The sequence below is a fragment of the Pezoporus occidentalis genome, unplaced genomic scaffold (assembly GCF_034315485.1).
Source record: "Pezoporus occidentalis ecotype Australia unplaced genomic scaffold, CSIRO_AGI_Poc_V1 ctg93, whole genome shotgun sequence".
In the NCBI taxonomy this organism is placed as follows: Eukaryota; Metazoa; Chordata; class Aves; order Psittaciformes; family Psittacidae; genus Pezoporus; species Pezoporus occidentalis.
In genome coordinates this window covers 7,644,700-7,663,737 of record NW_026916294.1, presented here as the reverse complement: position 1 = coordinate 7,663,737, position 19,038 = coordinate 7,644,700, and the positions used below count along the sequence as shown (strand labels likewise).

The window sequence follows — 19,038 nt, the reverse complement described above, 5'->3', positions numbered from 1 at the left end:
CTGACTTAGCAGTTTTATCTAAACCATTGATTCTTGAGAGCTTTAAGGATAATTTGCTTAAATCAAGGTTACGTTAATTATGGAAACTTGATTAATTGCTGCAGTGCTCTGGCTTTCTTGAAACATATTAATCCTAATAGAGGCACCTAGGTACCAAAGCCTTACAAATACCAAGTGTTGTGTACATGGCATATAATTTATGTTATTGGCAATATAACCATTACATTCAAAGACGCATTGTTTCCACCAAGTGTTACTGCACCATTTTGTGTAATTGTTCCTGACTGGCATAGTAATGTATATGACAAATGAAACAGAATACAATCAAATACCCAAGACCGTAGTCTGCATTGCTTGCAGAAATGCAGCACATAAATACCAATTGAGCAAGAAAGAACTGAAGTTGACTTTGATTGGAACATAGGCGAATAGTGTACGTTTGTTCCCTGTGTAGTTTAAACAACATGGAAAAGCAATTTATAACTAAATAAAGTGCTGGGTGTGCTGATCTGAAATTGCAAAATAGAGCTGCTGGGTTCTGAAGTTCAGATGAAATCGTACAGTGTTCTTTGTCTGCTCATTTCATTTAATCTTTTCTCACAGCGGACTCGGTGGTCAGGGCCATAGCAATGAGATCTGGCACTTTTTCTTGGTGAAACATTAAAAGAATTCTTAAACTGTGCTTTAGTTCTGGCAGTCAAAAGAAGAAAGAGTTAAGCAAGCAAATGCTTTATAAATATTCCACATTCCTGGTTTCCTTCTCTTAAATTTGCCACCAGTGGTAAACTGGCAGGTTAATATTCCCCTCTGCACATCTGTCACACCGTTTCTGTCATACGGCACGTCGCATTTCAGCGAGATGGTTGCCTTCAGCATTAGATTCAGAAATGTCTAAGTGCCAGCTTATACAAACAAATTTCAGTCTTCTATTGACAAGTGTTTCTCAGCTTGTTAACTTTTTGACTGTTTGGCTGAACGTAATGGGTGTTATTTTACATAGTTGCTCACCATTTTACTTGTTTGAAAGACACAAACAGCTGGGTTTCTCAGCAGTAGCTGAGCAATGAAGAGCATAGCTTCAGAAGAGTAGGTACATGAGTACACCCACTTACACCCTCAAACACAAATAGCTTTATAGGGTGAACTTACGGAAGTGCGTAGGTTCACAGATTAAAACATGAGGCTAATGGACTTCAGATGCTTACACACTCTTACCAACCTCACCAAGCACCACTTGAATCTTACAGTATCTAAATACCATCTAAAACATAGCCTTGAGCAATACTGTGCTCCTTTGATCCCTAGAATAAGTAGAAAGAGCCTGAAGGCAGTTACATATCATGTGGGCTGTTTAAGGTCCTTGTAATCCATAATTTGTAAACCATAATTTGTAACCGGTCATGACACTGTTTCTCCTTTACACACACCCCAAGAGCTCGGCTGGATGGTGGTGAGGAAGCTGCCACGCGCTGCCCTTGTGCCATGGAGAGCCTCACTGCAGAGTGCCAATTTAAGTGTCCTTAGGGTTGCTTAAAGCTGCTCCTCCGACAACAGAGATTAAATTCAAGGCAAAAATTCTTGTCACAGATGTGGATCACTCAAGAAGAGGTAAGTAAAGGCACAGTGTGCTGTTATGCAAGTTTTTATATGCAGAAAATCGTACTGGTTTTACAAGGAATTACAGTTTTACAAAGATTCAGGTTAAGGCTTGGTATTGCCAGTGGCTAGAATTCACGCTGTAGAAATATATTATCCAGTTGCCCAACAGCAACAATATGATCTTTGCAGATAGCATGTAAAAAAACCTCTTTCTTCAGTTTATTATGTGACTTAGGGAATGAGTACATTAATAAACTGCAATTAACACTATGAAGTGTTTTCATCTACTTATGCATTTTTAAAATCGTTAGGAGTGAGAAGAGAGTGAGAAGCCAGTGTCCTGGATCATCTGAGATGTAAGAAATGAGTGCATTGGAAAACAGATTGTTAGGCCTTATTTGCAGTTTACTTTGCTTCCGCTGTATCTCCAAACATGGGATTATAAAGCTCTGCTTGGATTTTGTGATTTTGTTTGTTAGGTAAGTGCCCTGCTCAGAAATCATCAAAGTGTGTATGTTTAATTTCAGGAAAAATAGACATTGTTATTTTAGTATGATTAAAATAATACTTACATGGGATGTGCAGCAGTGCAACTCACAGATAACAAGTATTTATAAGCTAACACAGGATTAAATGAAAAAATAGAAGGTAGTTATTTGACCAAAGTTAACAACATTGTTTCCAAATTTATAGTAGATGATAGATATTATTCTTTACACTAAAATTCACATGCAGAGTCTTAGACTTAAATTATGTTTAATCCTCTTGAAATTTGGGGCTTAAACCTGTGGTTTATACCTTATTTAGAAGTCCCAACTGTAGTAAAATTGCATATCACTACCTTAATGATGGAGTACATTGCAAATTTTGAATTTCTTATATTTAGTCAGGAATTGCATTGCATATGGTAAACAAGTGAACGTTTCAACTCTTGAAAGATGATAATGTATGTTCTTTCACTATAGATAAGTATGTAGGCATGAATGACAGACTCCTACCATCAGTAGTTTTCAAAAGAGTCTATGTATTATGCCATTTAGGAAGTGATTTTTGGTGGTGATAGTAATTCTTGCTACAAGAAAATCTGGGAACATTTTAAGACAAAGAAAAATGCTAATTTCTTCTGTGTGCCTTGGGATAAGGTTACAGGTGTTATGTTAGCCTGTACTGTTAGAAATCTTCCCTGTGAGGAATAATTTCTTCAATAGACATTTCAGCAATTGCTTTTCTATACACATTCTAGCTAGGGCTTCATTCATCCTTTATACTTTTTAATTTTGTTTTTCCTCCTCCATTTAGGTTTTCACACTACACTCATCACCACAGACTCTTTCTTCCGAGTCCCTTTGACAGTTCCCAGGCTGCCTGCCATCTGTGGATGCAACTCTTTATGATCCACCCCTTCAGTTAAAGAGGCTGTGTTTGTAAGACTAACATATCCATAAACAGGCCAATATACCTGTGGTTGAAAACTGTGTACATTACATTTCTCACTATCAGTTGGCTACAGAGGTCTTGGGTGCATGAGGCAGAAAGGGTCCACAGACTGCTGGATCAAGCCTTTCAACTGAATTCGGTGTCACCCTAAAAGCAGTACTCATTGTTGGAGATTAGTGTCGTTCTCCCTAATACCCAAATCTAACAGTGTGTGTCTGTTGGGATTTCAGACACCAAATGCTGATCTGAGCTCTTCCCGGTAACTGAGAACCTGCAAACCACTTTTATGTACAAGATAAACTTGTCACCATCAGTAAAGATCTCTGTCACGTGTGAGTCTCTTTCCTCTCTGCTTTTTTAATACCATGAGATCCTAGGGAACTCACAATTTAAAAAGTAGCATGTAAAAAGAAAAGTAATTTGCTGATTGCCTGGCTTCTTGCTGCTGCACTGCCAGATAAAATAAAGCACAAGAAGGTGAAAATGATCGTTTCAACAGTTTTAAGACTGTTAAGAGGAAAAAAAAACAAAACCAAAACCTCTGATTCCCTGCCCTAAATGGAGTCTCATCTCTTTATCAGAAAGGATAAGAGCTTTAGAGTAAGATGCTGCCATTCACTCTTAGTCAGCAGTTTTGAAAAGTCAACTTCCTATTCTTAACCTGGATTTCAAAGACATCTGGGTGCTTCAGCTGGTGAAATGTGTTTGTCAATCACATGTCTACAGATATCTGGATAGTTTAATGATCATTTTTCTGGTTAGGGATGCAGTGTGAGGCTGTGCATCAGTGCTAATGTTTATAGTTGCACTTAAGTGCTGGCTAAGTAAGGAAAGATGATGCATCTCAAAAGTCATCATGGGTTATTTTGCCTTTTGATATCCTTGGATTTAGTAACAAGTAAATAGAAATACTTTCTAGTAAAAGAGTCTTTTTAGTAAAAAAAACTTAGTAAAAACTGGATGCCATACATAAACTAACATCTGAAATAAGTGAACGTTTTGTTTATTTAACCACTAAATTGTGTTAGATTAAAAGCCATTCTGAGGAAAATTGCATAGTTCTGTTCTGGAGACATCAACTGATAAAAATCAATGCTTCCCTTTGAATCTTGTCTCAGTAGTTCATAGCCTTCATCCTTAGAATTTCTGGTTTTATTTTCCTTGAGCTTTCAGAGAATCTCTGCAGGTTGGGATGTCCTAATTTTCCTTGACTAATTTTCCTTCCTGAGCAAAGCCCACAGGAAAATCCTCAGCAAATGACAGTTCCAGCTCACTAAACACCAAACAGGTCACACTGGGTTGGTATAGCAGGCTTCTTGTGACATCTGGGAGTCTTTCATCCTGGGTCTAGAAGGGTGCACCCCATTCTGCCCAACTGTACCTATTTCCTTATCCCTTTGTTGTCATCCCTTTAATGCAAATGACCTCCGTAGTTAAAACCTAGGAGATTCTAATTAGGTGTAGAAAATGTTCCCTTAGTAAGACTTCTTTTCTTTGTGCCATTTATAATGGATGTGATAATTTGATAGACGTTTTGTGTTGCTTTTTCTCCAAGAGAAATTGTCAGTGACTTTGGGTTTAATTTTTGTTCTTTCCAGTTTTTTCATTGAGAATATGTATCCTTAAAAAAATATCGAGGTTATAAATACAAGAAGTGTTCCATACTGAAAGCAGGGATCACTGTCCACCAACCATATGAACAGAGGCAGAGCATCCTCGACATGGTAAGTACATTTTGGCTAAGGCAGAATTTGACCTCATTTGCTCCTGCAGCTTTATCAAAGCGGAGATGGGACTGTGACTATTATTTGTTTGCTTGCAGACTTCAGACATGCAAAAGGAAATGTTAAGAACTGTATCCCACTATAAATAACCTACTGGGACTGCATGAGTTCATTATAGTAATTGCAACCATTTGAATTCGGTCTATTCCATTTCCTAAGACTGGTGGTAGCTTTATGAAGTAAAAATTGACAGTTTTACACTAGATACTTTAATAGCTAATTAAGCCTGCTACTTCATTATTTCATCTTGAAAATTATACCAATGCCAAGGTAAAGCTTAAGAGAAGGGCAGTGTAAGTAGCTGTGGTTACTGTCAAACTACTGACCATCTGTCAGAGTGAAAACTACACAATAAAGTCAATGTGTGGTAGCTACCTTTCACAGTCATATCTGGTTTAGAAACTATTTGTTTCCTAAAGAAAAAGTGGGTGTAGTGGCAAAGATTCCTGGGAAACAGAGTCCCTGTTTTCCAAGCATTTTTCTTTTTTAACTAATAACAGTATTTGTTTGTTGTTAAAATCTGCCTTTGTTTTCAGGGAATATCTCCAATTGGTGAAAAATTGGTTGCACCAATGACAGCAACTTTTTTTTTTCCTCTGTATTCAAATGAAAAGTGATCATTTGATATCGCATCTTCTCAGACAGTATTCAGTATGTCCATGAAGTAGTTAAGATACGGTATGCCAGGCAAAGAAACAAGCTTTCTGCCTTCCCTTTGAGATTAGAAGAACGAAATCCAGCTTTGATCTGTGTAATATGACAGCCCTTTAAGATATTCTTTTTCTCATCAGGATGTATTGTCTGTAGTTTAACAACACAGTTGCAAGATCACTTGCCTTGTGGTCGGCATGTGGTTGTTCACACGTGTACATAAGCAACTGATCCTAAAGTGAAGTAAAGGATTTAGGCTTTTAGGCTGAGCTCAGCAATAAGTTTTTGGATCAGGCTTTGGGACAAAAGTGGTGCACATGCCAGCATTTTAGGGTGTGTAATTTGTATCTCTGTATGTGTTGTATGAATGTGCTTTGCACATTATTTCAAGCCACATGGTTAGCAAATGTTGACTGATTAAAGCATAAAAGGAAAACTTGTTTTCCACCATACCTTCTCTCACCATATACTACCATCCTGCTTCATTACTCTTCAGCGCTGCACAGGGAAGTGGTGGAGTCACCGTCCTTGAAGGTATTTAAGAGATGAGTAGAAGTGGCGTATAGGGGACATTTGGCAGTTTATGGTTGGACTTGCTGATATTAAAGGTCATTTCAAACCTAAATGATTCGATGATATCACGGGGGGGATTCTGAAACAATTAATCATGAGCCCATCCCCCAAACACTACAAGCTATAAAAGATAAGGCAAACCCCAAGCTTGCCTGTTATCCTTGCCAGCACAGAGTAGGACACACTGACACATACTTTCCTGACCTTGAGAACTAATTAGATGAGTTCTTTACACCTAGGGATGAAGTCTCACACGCTGAAAATATTCTGAATAGTTTCAAGGACAGAAATCCCTTTGGTCTCAAAAAAAAAAAAAAAGAAAAGGAAAGATCACCCCATTGTTCTCCTCTGTACACACCTCCAAATATTGAAAATACAGGCTGATTTAGAGTCTTTATCCTCATATGTAAAATCTCTGTGGAGATTTTTCCTGAGAGGAATTTTTAGCTTTAAAATTGAAACTGTCAGGGACAAGGAGAGCTCACACAGGTGAGTAGCAAATGCTTCAGAGAGGTAATGAATTACTTTGCAGTTCAGTGCAGTGGGAGATAAAACTGGCCATGTGCCTTTCACCCTGAGAACAGCGCATGAAGTTACCAGGTTTTGACTGGGTGGCATTTTGTCAGACAGCACATCCATTCACACACACAAGCCGAAGTACGCAAACCAAGAGTTATTTACTATGGCAAATCAAGGAAGTATAAAATGAGAGAGAAAAGGAAGACTAAAAGTCTTATTTCTGGGTTTGGATATGTGCAATATTTTCAGATATTATAGAGATAAGCATATAAAAATATAAAGCTTGTTTTCCACTTCCTGAGAGTTTATAGGCTTTTGAGACATCTGTGTGTTAGAATTTGTTAGATTTGTGCACAGATATCAAATTAAGTGATGTCAGTTTTATCTCAGCCTTTGCTCCATGAAGCTAGCACAGGGACCTGCATTACAGTTTGCATCTTTAATGTATTAAACTCCAAAATACATGTCTGAGGTAGGAAATGTCTTTATGCCCATGTTACAAACTGGACACTGTAGCACAGAGAAGTATTTTTTGTTTGCAGTTAGGGTCCCAGTGATGGAGGGATGGCTAATGAGATGTTTAGAGATGTCTGGGCTCCTACCGTCACATCCAAGTTTGGTCTGCGTCATTTGCTCCAGGTCCTATTGGCAGTGAGAGGAATGGTTCCATTTTCTCAAATGACTTGTCCTGGCAGTCTGGCTGGTGGATCATCCATTTTCTCTCGGGCATGAGAAAAGGCAGTAGCCACAGAGAGCAAAGGACAGCGCACTGACAAGTTCTGATTATACAGTGCAGCCAGTGGCAACATCGTTTGCTCTGGTTTCAGTTCTGGGGGAGGAAGTTGGAAAAAAAATACTGTAAAAAGTGAGGTTTGTCCATTGTTTTATTGTTTTCACATAGGTTTTTGTCTAAGTGGTGCACTTGTGTTCTCCTTTCTGGCTATGTCATGCATAGCTATTTTATATGCTACAAACTGACATGAAGTTTTGGCACTGCCCCCTGAACCGTGACATCTTGTCAGCTGGAAGCTGTTACATGGGGAGAACACACAGTTCTTGCAGTAGAGGGTATTTGCAATGATCCCTCCATGAGAATGAGCAGCCTGAATTTCTCCATGCCAGCTAGTGCCATAAACATGGAGAAGGTATGTGGAAATGTCATTTTTACATATACATGTATATAAATATAGTGGGTTTTTTTACATGGTTGATGTTGTATCTGCTTTGTAACTCTTAGCTGGCCTTCCGTGGAGTGCTCAAAGAAGACAGGAAGATTGTGATTCCTGTCTCTGACACAGGCACAAGGAAGGACAAAGACTTACTGTTACAGAAGCATATTCCCTGGGATCTGGCACTTTTACTGTGGCAGAGTAATGGTGGAGTTTTACCTCCACCATCTGGAGGTGGTAAAACATATCTCTCATTCCCTCAACAAAGCAGAAGCTTGCTCAAGTTACCAACTGATCCAGTTGTGGAAAAGCTGATCAGTCCCCTTACTCCAGTGATTTTCTTCTGGAACTTTTTAATTCTCTAAGGAGAGCTACTACTGCTGTAGAGAGTGTGTAGGTTACTCTGGACACACTCAAATCTTCCCCACACAGCCCAATCTTACACGACACTGGGACCTTATAAAGGCTCCCCCACTTTAAGTCAACTAGATTCCATGTTCTGTAGAAGAGCAAAAGCAATACATGTGTGTATACAGTTACAGATCTGTGGTTGGTTTCATTATTGACTGTGGAGATTTTGCTGGTTGACTGTATGTCCATCAAAAATACATTTCATATGTATTATGCAGTACTGTAAGAAATGGATACTGGATTCAGAGTTGAAAAAAAAAAAAAGCACAGAAGTGCTAACAGCACCCTCCAGCAAAAGCATTTCAAGTGTTTAAGCCACTGTATTTCAGGAGGTGAGATTTCAGTTTGTATTATTGCTCAAAATGGCTAAACATAGAAGCAAATGAAAAATCATACACAGAGGGATGCTAACACGAAGGGCATCTTTTTCCCCTCACAGCTATATGACCCTGCCTGAATGGAGGTTAAAGGGATGTAAGTAAAAGCAACTGGTAGTTCTCCAGTTTCATCTGAGGTACAAAAGGCAAGCCTGAGAGGTGTGAAGTTGGCCTGAATGTGAAAACAAAATCATAATGTGACTATGTAAATAAAATGAAAATAACCAGAATGTTCTCTAAGCAGATTATAGTGTCATCTCCAGCCCAAGAGGCAGCCTGAACCATGGTCTCTGCAGGTACCTCTTCTTTAGCATCACTGACTGCTGCTGCTGCTGCTACCCACAGAGCCTCTTAACAAGCAGAAACTGGTAGCTGAACTAATGAGCCTGGGAAGGTGCAATGAATCCATAGGTCACTAAAGCTTCCTCTATAACTCTGGGTCTTTTCTGTTCTTTGTGGTGAGAGATGCTGCAAGCCCTGCCTTGAAAATGCAAACACTTGCTGAATTCATTCCCGTTTTGGAAACCACTGGAAGATTTCATAGCTTCAAATGAAGATTTTTCTTGAAACCACAGAGAAGGGTGTTTTCTTTATCCTTTCACACAGTTAAAATCTAGACAGCCCTGAAACCTAGGGAAATTGAGCACTTCTACACTCCCCTGTATTTCCCAAACAGTTGATACTGGTAATTAATACAGGCTTTATCCAAGGGCTGCTTGGTCAATTTAAACTTCCAGTAAAACTTGGGCATTTGAAGCTATAAAATTGACATATAAATGTGGATAAAAACATCATATATTTAGTTTTGCCATATAGTAGATTAGTCAGGTAGCTAGACCATACTTGGCCATGCAGTGAGGATGTTCTTCCATGCATTTCATTTAAATAGACATGCTTACCTGTTTTCACTGTTCCATGCTTTGTCTTCCTGTACTATTATTGTAGCTGGGGGGGGGTGTGGGGGGTGTGTGTTAAGTGAAAAAAAAGTATTCTTAAAATACATTAAACACAGAGGAGGTAACGGCATGTTGATATTTTTTCACATACCTGCAAGGCTAGATATTACGGTCTCAGTGATACTAAGCTTGGAAGGCATTTTGCCAAGAGAAGACACTAAAAGATACCCTATAGAGCCAAACTGTTGTTAATCTCCGTACACTACATGACTTACAATACCTGGGCATACACCAAAGAAGAAACATTTTGCCAAATCTACTTGTATTTTTTAATCTAAGCAAGACGTCAGCATTATGTAGACACTTCTTGCAGGTATTTTATGACCTGTGTAACAAACTTACATTGTCTTAAAGAGTATGAGGCTATTAGATGTGTTTGTTAAAGCAGTAGTTCCTGGGGGCATGGGCATGTGAAAGCCTGTTGACTTTTATTCTGAAACATCTGAAAATCTCCCCATGTGGCTGCAAAACAAGCTTTGGAAAATGTGTGCCATTGCAGGTTTAGAAGTCAGAAAAAAAAACATAAAAGAATGAAAACATACATTGGAAAAGTCTAGAAAAAGCAAAGTCCAAGATTGTTTTTAGTGCCTGACATCAGATTTTTAATTTAGAATTGTTGAGGCAGTACTATATGAGTGAATTTTACTATGAGTTTACATGGTAACATAAAAGTTAATGGAAATTATGCTTGAAATACATTTTTTCCATGATGTGCATGAAGTTCTGACATACACCACTGTTTAAGTCAGTATGCAGTGCAACCTTTTGGTTTTTTTTTTCCTTTTTACCATGGGTAAAAAAATCACTATTTCTAGTGAAAAACCTGTTTTGTTAATATTTCTTCAGAATTTCTGCTATTTTTTGTGTCACCAAAAATGCCCTTTGGAAATTGGAGGACAACTTAGTAGTTATTTTGAACACTTTATAGTAGTTGACTTGCTAAATCAAGATAAATTACAGTCATCCCCAGACATGTTCATGAGCTTGTCGAGATCACAGCCTACAAACACATGAAACAAGACAGGGTATTCCCTTCCATATGCAAGCTCCAGGAGCAGTTTTAAAGTTGTGAGGAGACAGCAGCTCTGAGTTCCCCTTGAGTGTGAGGGCTTTATATGGCAGAACGCTGACTGCTAATTACTAGAATGAAAATGTATGTTTTCTAAATGTGTGATAAACTGCTCTTGAAACGTGAGAACCCACAAACAGGATGTGGTTTTCAGCTACGCATATAGTTGTTCTAAGTTAGTTTTTTGCATTTGTTTTTGCGCACTCTATTTTAACACAAGACCTAACTGGAAGTCACAAGAATTGTCATCTGAATATTTCTCACATTTTTATCTCGAGCTGTCATCCATGAGAGAGCACTACTACATGCTATTCGCGCTCTGGTGGCACAGTCGTCATGGCCATTACATAGTTTGGCAGATGCAACCATTAAGCTTACCATTGTGCTCTGAAGTTGGCATACAGGGCAGCGTGGAAACAAAAACAGCATTCCAGAAATGATCCCTGCAGTGCACTGGTCCAGATTTTGTTGGCTGGGCCAGGATGCTTTGCAGCTACCTGCTATTGACCATGGAGGAAGGTATGTTCTTAAATACATCTGGATGCCTGGACCCAGCTTCTGTGAACAAGATTAAACATATAAGTGACGGAGTTGCTAACCGCTGCCTGCTTTTTTACCTAAATGCTCACTTTTGCAGAATAATTTCAATGGGACTAAATGCTCCAGGTTCAACCACAGGAACTTGTGGGGCTGAAACATGGCATGCTTTGCTAAATGCAGAGATTCCCTCTGCAAGTACTTTAAATGATATAATCATGAGGGTGGTGAGACACTGGCACGGGTTGCACAGTGACTGCCCCATCCCTGGCAGTGTTCAAGGCCAGATTGGCAGGGGCTTGGAGCAACCTGATCTAGTAGAAGGTGTCCCTGTCCATGGCAGGGGGTTGGAACTAGATGAGCTTGAAGGTCCCTTCCAACCCAAATCACTCTGTGATTCTGTGATAATGACCTCTTGAAAACAGTCTGTATATAAAGACTGCACTTAAATGTATAATGTTTCAGGTACAAACATTGCACTTGCTGGCATGAATCTTCAATAAGCTCCTGTGACTTCAAGATCCTGCCCCTACCACAGGCCAACCAGGGGGGCTCCTGAAGGTCAGAGTGAGGGGACATACTGTTCTGTCAGTCCTGTCATAACCATTATATATATGACATATTTTGGCCTCTGCCACATCTTTGACTATTTATTATTTATAGTTAGTATTTTAAAGTGTCCTTTTTCCCCTCCTCCTGTCACAAGGAAATGAATGCTGGTTGCTGGTACATTTTGATCTCATTTACATACCCCAAATCTCGAATGACTCTGCTAACTTCATATCCACTGATTATTTCACAAAATACCAATTCCTGTATTCAAAACAACTTTCTGAACAACTTAATAGGATATTTCTCCTCCTTGTAACTACATCATTAACCTGAATCATGAGTATCTGACATAGTCTCTATTTTTTGGACCATGCACTGAACTTATTTCAAACATCTGCCTGCAGAATGAACTGAGCAATATGTATAATGATCTCTTTCTGTTATGTGTGTAAATATTGGCTTAATCATCTAATTTCTTTTCAGAGGCAGTTTGCAGTATGCAGATGGACATTGATCAGCCTGCATTCAGCAGTCATGTTGAAGGTAAAGGTGTAGTCATGCTTGGAGGGCTGTACCGTTACAAAATCAGAGGCTGCACAAACTGGAATGCTCTTCTGCTTAACATCAGGGTTAACTCTTGCAGTGCGTTGTGTATGATATATTGGGCAGCTTCCACAATATTCTACTGCATGGCTGGCATATTCACAATTCAGTGTTGTCATGGGTTCCATTCTCTCTGCAACAACGACAAACAACAAAAACCAGAAAAGTTGGTAAGGCTTTCTTTTAAGACTTCAGAGAAATGGTGGGTTAGCAGATAGTTTATACTGCATTTGGATGCCCTTTTCACTGCTTTTCTGTGAGTAGGTCATACCGGCTGATGTAGCTGCTTGTGTTAAGCTCACTGCCACTAGGTGGCAAGGGCAATTTTTACTTTTGCTCCTTTTTCCTTTATTGTAAACAAGTGATATGGTGTCAGAAGTGGGGAATAGTAAATTATCTGTAGTGCTTTTATCACTATAATGCTCTAATTACCTGATCTCTTGGTCTGTCTTTATTATTGCATTGTGACAAACTAAATGGTAAAAAATCTCTGATAATTCTTGAAGCAAAAGCTCCAGATTAGTGCCCACAGAAGTATTCAGACCAGTGTGTGCAAACTTTTCTTCTGTTGAGATGAGTTTTGACATCGGTAGTGTGGATAGTTAAGTGTTTGCCAGTGGAGGATGAGCCCTGCAATTGCAGTACCCTTTCTGGACCTTTTTAGAAACAAATCCTGTCACCAGTATGTTTTCATATGGGTTTGACTGATCTAAAGAAGCAGAATTTCAGTATAGTGATGTGAGAGGATATGCAGAGAGTTTATTCAGTCAGTGGTCAGTGTACCAGGGAAATGACCTTTTGTCTTAGAAGAGGCAACTTTGTGATGTTGACATCAGTGTAAAGTACAATGTGAATTAAAGGAAAAATACGGTTCCTTGTAATACCATATAGTGTTGTCCTGCAAAATGCTGCAGGATACATGGAATCATAGAATAGTTCCATCTGAAATAAAAGCTTGTATTTAACAGTGACATTGTCTTCAGTGCAAAAAATTTAAATGTTTTTGTCTATTTAGGATTACTTCTGCAAACAGAATAGCTATTAGTTGAGTTATGTGGATCATACAGTGTAGGTGTCAGTAAACTGTTTCCCATATCAGTGTTGGAATGAGCATTTAACATGGAGAAATGCCAGCAAAACCCTAGAAACCATATATTTCATTTCCTCTGTAACTGTTTTCCCTACTAATGAATACTGCAAATCAGTTTATTTGATTTTATGGTGTTTGTTTTCACGCTGGGTTGTAAAGTCACCATATTAAGGTGAGAACCTCAAGCACTGCTGGGAATGCGATGTGTGCAAATGCCTGGAAGAGAGACCAGGACCAGGCTGCCAGAGCCTTGTATAAAAGCATCAGCTGGGCTCCCATGCATGTACCTGGGTTAGCTTCCATCCAGTGTGGTCGTTGTAGTGGAGTTTTATGTCCTCACAAAAGAAAGGAGGGAAAAATAAATAAATGAATTATATGGATATGCATGCTGTTGGTTGAAGGGATTCTTCCTTGTGTCCTCTTTGTGTCAAACCTTTCTTGGTCTGTCACTGTATCATGTGTGGAAGAGATGAATTTTTAAATCATCTCCTGTTGTCTCAAAAACTGGGACATCTGCTGTTGTCCTGCTTCAATATCATAACCTATTTCTTCATTCAAGAAGTTTATTTCCCCATAATTCTTGATGATTTCTTTAAGGCATAGTCTTAAGTAGAGTAGATTTTACTGAAGGTTTGCCAAACTATACTAAAAAAAAAATATTGTGTAAAAGTTAAAGGGAAAAGGAAACTAATACCAAAATCAGTATTATTTCAAAAATGATATTTACCTTTGAGTTTTGTTAACAATCCTTGTTTGGTATAATCATAAAAGTAGGATTGACCACGTCACTGAACTCCTCCAACAATTCTGAAACCAGAAACATCACACTCTTCAGTAAAAATACGCTTTGGAGGAACTAATTTAGAAACAAAAAGTTCATTAATATTTTCTAACGTTGCATTACCAAAACTGTTGCACTTTAAATAATACACATATTAGCACAGTATTTATTATTTATTTTTCTTTTTGTGCAAAGGCATTGTTTGTAGAAAATTCATGACAAAGGTAAGGACCTCAAAGTTCAGAATACTGCTTCAGATTTGCCTTTGGATTGTGCTTTTACCACTCTTTTTTTTATATTGAGAAGTGTTTTTGTTGCTGACCTATGGGTAATATATTCTCACATTTATTTAATAATCTAAGTATTTATTTAATACATTTACCTAAATATTTACTACATTAATGATTATACTATTGAGATATTTGTTTGATAATATAAATATTGCCAGTAGACTGGCAAAAGACTGGCTGTTACAGAAGCAAGGAGAATAGTTTAAATCTACTTCGACATTTTCTCCCCTAAATCACTCGGTTTGATACCGGCAAAGAGAAGCAGGACTTCATCTCCTCTATGAAAACTGTGAACACTTCTTTTTACCATGTTCATTACCAGCAACAACAAATTTCAAAATCTTGGGGGAAAAAAAAGTGGCTGACATATTTGTACTTGGAGCAAGCTATGATATGATCGTGGTTCTCTGGAAGACTGTGTGTTTTCTATACCAGGTCATTATTGAAGGAACAGAAGTGCCAGTCTTACAACCTGCAAAAGCAAAGGGGAACTTAATAGCAAGAGGTTAAATGGATTGGGGTCCAATACAGCTGTATGGGGAGTGTTTATCCAAAGAAGAGCTCTGGCAAGGCTGCAAGAATAAGATTAATATTGGCATTTTTCTGTGAACAGAAAAAGAAGCACGTGCTTCTAATTGTTTCACATAATGCATTCAAAACATATGCTTGATAACCATGGAGAACATTTGATGGAGTGTTTACAGAATAATAAACAGAACAATTAGAATAACAGATCACTCCGTGTCCCTGGACCCGCTCCTATTTCCCCCCTACTCCATTTCCTCAGCTCTGGTGTATTGATGCTCTTTTGGCAGTTCGGGCTGATTTTAAATTTCTCACCAAACTGTTTTATTCCCATTGACAATATATGTTGTATGCCCCTCTGCCTGGTCCAAAGATAATAAAGCCCTGATGAATTCCTGGGTTTAAACTTGAGGTCAACTAAACCAAACCATTTCCCTCTCAGCCACCCATTGTAATGCTATCTTTGAGTAACCACAGAAGGGCAGAAACCTCTAAAACAGCCAGTCTGAGAGCAACAGTCCCACTCTTCCTGGCATACCTTTTTTATTTAACTTCTTTAACCTGTATTTTAGTAAGTGCAGAGGCAGAAGGAGGTCAGATGATCCCCCAGGCCGGTGTGAAGTATACCTGAATGTTGAACGCACACTATAAGGACTTCAGCAGAGTTCAGTACTGGTGCCAACTCAATGGCAAGAAGTTAGACACTGGATGTCACTGTGGAGGTACTCTAAATACTTCTATCTTGAATAGAGATTTCCACTTGTTTGGCATAAGTCTCATTCTGTGATAACAGATATTTAACTGGGCTTTGCCTCTGGGTTCTCTTCATCATAGGACAAGGGGTAATGGGTTAAAACTTAAACAGGGGAGATTCAGGTTAGAAATAGGGAAGAATTTCTTCCCTGTGAGGGTGGTGAGGCACTGGAATGGGTTGCCCAGAGAAGATGTGGCTGCCCCATCCCTGGCAGTGTTCAAGGCCAGTTTGCACAGGGCTTGGAGCAACCTTGACTAGTGGAAGGCGTCCCCTTCATGAGCTTTACAGTACTTGCCAACCCAAGCCAGCCTGAGATTCTATGATTCATTCCCCAGAAATTTGTGAAGTTAAATTAATTTGTAACAAGACTGTGTTGATTTTGGTGACCATTTTGGCCAGTGATTTCTTTTGGCAACTGGTAAGAGTAGCTTCATGTGACTTCATATATTCAGTTGTTTAATTGAGCTGAATAATTTTGAATATTCCTTCTCCTCCCCTAACAATGAATTTTGAGATAAAAACAAATTTAAAAAAATGGTAAAAAAAATACACAGAATCCATCCAGTTCTCTTATACCTGTGGGCAGCATGAAAAAACTGAAATTCAAGTTCTAACTAGATCTGGCTGTGACCTTTTCTCTTGATCTGATGAAAGACAGCAAAATGCTAGATTCACAGGCCTTAAGCGTAGCTGCTTATCTTACACCGTATGTAGCAGTATGCATATGGATTGTCCAGCTTGTCTGTGTGGGTGGGTAAGGTGAAGCAAATCCAGCCAATTTTCCCATTCCCTAGCTCAGATCTGATGGAGCCCTAGTATAAAAGAAGAGGTAAAAATTGGATAAAGAGGTATAGGATGTAGCGTGCATTAGTGTGGAGACTGAAACTGGTGTAGAGTTCATGATTCATCTGTGATGTGCCTGAAGTATCACACATTTGATGGTGGATGTTCTCTTTGTTTGTCTACCAAATGGTGTGATGAAGCAGGCAGGGAAAGGGAGGAGGGTTGGACAAAGCAGCTCAAGACAGATATTCTGAGTTTAAATCGTTTAACTGCTAAACAGAATTTAAAATATCCTGTTTTGGTTTTTTGCATGTTGTGTGTATTTTGGGAATACTTCCACATGATAGCACCAACAAGTGTCTCATTAAAGTTGCCTCAAAGGGATCTTTTGAAAGAAAAGAAATTTTATCAATCCTGAATATTGTTTTATACATAGTAAGTAAAGCTGTTCAGTATTACACGTTAGAAGTAAAATATTGCATCTATTAGAAATACTAAAAGTCTGTGTAGTATTCACAGCTGAATACATAAATACTCTGTTATTTCCTTTTCACTCAGTACTTACAAATAATTGTTACATTGGTATACTAAAAGCATCCTGTATTGCATGACTTGGTTTTACCTGAATGGAGCATGTTAGCTTTCTTTTTGTCGCTCAATTGACAAATACAGACTTGCCTTTGCCATAGCAAAACTCTAACTGTAATCCACTGTATTTCACAGTTCTAAAGAACATTCAAATAATCTGAAAGATCAAAGTTAATTACAAATGGCCTGGTTTTCTTTGTCTATACCAGCCTAGGAGATCCGTGAGGAGGGAGCTGGAGTAAGAAACCAGAATGCAGCAATTCTACAAGAGCTTGAGTTACAGTCCATGCATGACTGCTGCAAAATGAAAACTTCTTAAAGTAAGTCTTACTTTTTTCACCTTCCCCAAAGATGAAATATGCTTAAAATTCAGCTCTGCACTAGATTTGGGTAAGCTGTGTGTGCCTGTTGCTAAAGAGGAATATGGCTGAGAAGGGCAATCTGATCTTCCATCAATACAAAGGTTTGTACGCTGTGTATTGCTTCATAAATAAGGTGAATTTGGGCAAGCCAAAGTTCAGCTAGCAAAACGTTCAGAAGTTGGAAAACAAAATTTCCACTGATTAAGTTAAAAGGATAACTCACGTAACGTGAGTGTTTTCATACAGGCAAACATGAAACACAAATGGCAGCTGTCTTGTGCAGTGCCATTATGATAAGACACACGCATTATGGGAAGCTTTCATTATTCTCTAGCCAAACATTATAAAAAGCTAGGAAAATATATTGTAACCTAATGGGAATGTATTTCTTAAGTGCTTAAGAAATTTATCCTTGCCTTTATATATAACATGAATGCAGTGCTTTTTAGAACAACATACATTTTGTTTGCAATTTCAGATAATAATGGTAAGGACCCTTTTTTTTCTCACTTGGAATTTTAATATTACTTCTCCTAGCTAGAGCAAAAGTTCTTTGAGTGACTTAATTTTTCCATTTTCATGCCTTAGTTCAGGAAGACACTATAAGTATTTCTCAATTTTCCAGGAACATAATTATTACTGAAGTCACGGAAACTTCACTGCAGTGGTTTCACAGTTGAGAAACTAGTAGCCACACTCCCTGACTTTACTTGTGATTAATGTACAAATGTACATTACATCTGGGAGTCTTCTCTTTTTTAATTAGTAAAATGTTCATACAGGAGGAGTAAACAAGAAACCTACAGAGAATGCGAACAGCTTGTATTTCCAGTAGTGTGAAGCTATGTATAAATAGGACATGATGCATCCACTTCCCCAATGAAACAAATATTTGTAATTGTCAAGATGGTTGATGTTGAAATAATAATCAGTTCTTCTTCGGTTCAGTTCCAGGGAAAAGCCATAATTACATACGACAAATACGCTGGAATTCACCCTACTGTCTATATAAAATTCCAAAAGTCATCTCAGCAGGAGAGGCACATACTAAAGAGTTTATTTCGGTTTGAAAAGGAAGACATGGTTCTTTCAGTGTTCACTATGCATTTGGCAGTAAGTGACGTGACTTCTGCTGTGGCATTTTTAGATATTTACATAATGATCTGAAGTGCGGTTGAGTGAAAAGAAAGGTAGCCACCCTAATCTGCTTGCTAAACAGTTCCACCAAGCTTTTCACTGCAGGGTGGTTTTTGTAAGACATACTAAGTGACAGTTACATCTCACGATTTCATATCAGAATACGTATGCTTGTATGAAACTTGTTTATATTGCATGTTTGTGCTCTTTCATTCCATCAAATCTTACATATTCTGCGTGCCTCCTGATTTGAAATTTCCAGCAGACTGCTCATTTTCAACTCAGAACAGAAACGAGTGCTGGCTGTTCATGGCCCAGCACTATCTTTACATAAAGTGCTTCATCCACAAATGAAACGCCGGCTTGGCAGATCAGATAAAAAAAAGCAGAGTACATCCTGCACCCAGATCTGTTCTGTGGCTAGAAACAGGCAGGTGAAAAACAGAATTCTGCTTTATTTGGAATGTTAGTGTTATTTTGCAGTCCATTTC

General features: G+C 38.5%; 1 long non-coding RNA gene across 2 annotated transcripts; it reads left to right on the top strand.

The window, feature by feature from the left end:
- The first annotated feature begins 2,401 nt into the window (after nucleotides 1-2,401).
- Nucleotides 2,402-19,000, top strand: LOC134157148 (uncharacterized). 2 transcript variants are annotated; one of them, XR_009962205.1, is made up of 3 exons: nucleotides 2,402-4,760; nucleotides 7,465-7,708; nucleotides 17,258-19,000. It is a non-coding gene; the product is annotated as an uncharacterized LOC134157148 (long non-coding RNA). The 2 variants fall into 2 exon arrangements; XR_009962204.1 differs by lacking the exon at nucleotides 17,258-19,000 and adding an exon at nucleotides 8,362-8,875.
- The last annotated feature ends 38 nt before the right edge of the window (nucleotides 19,001-19,038 follow it).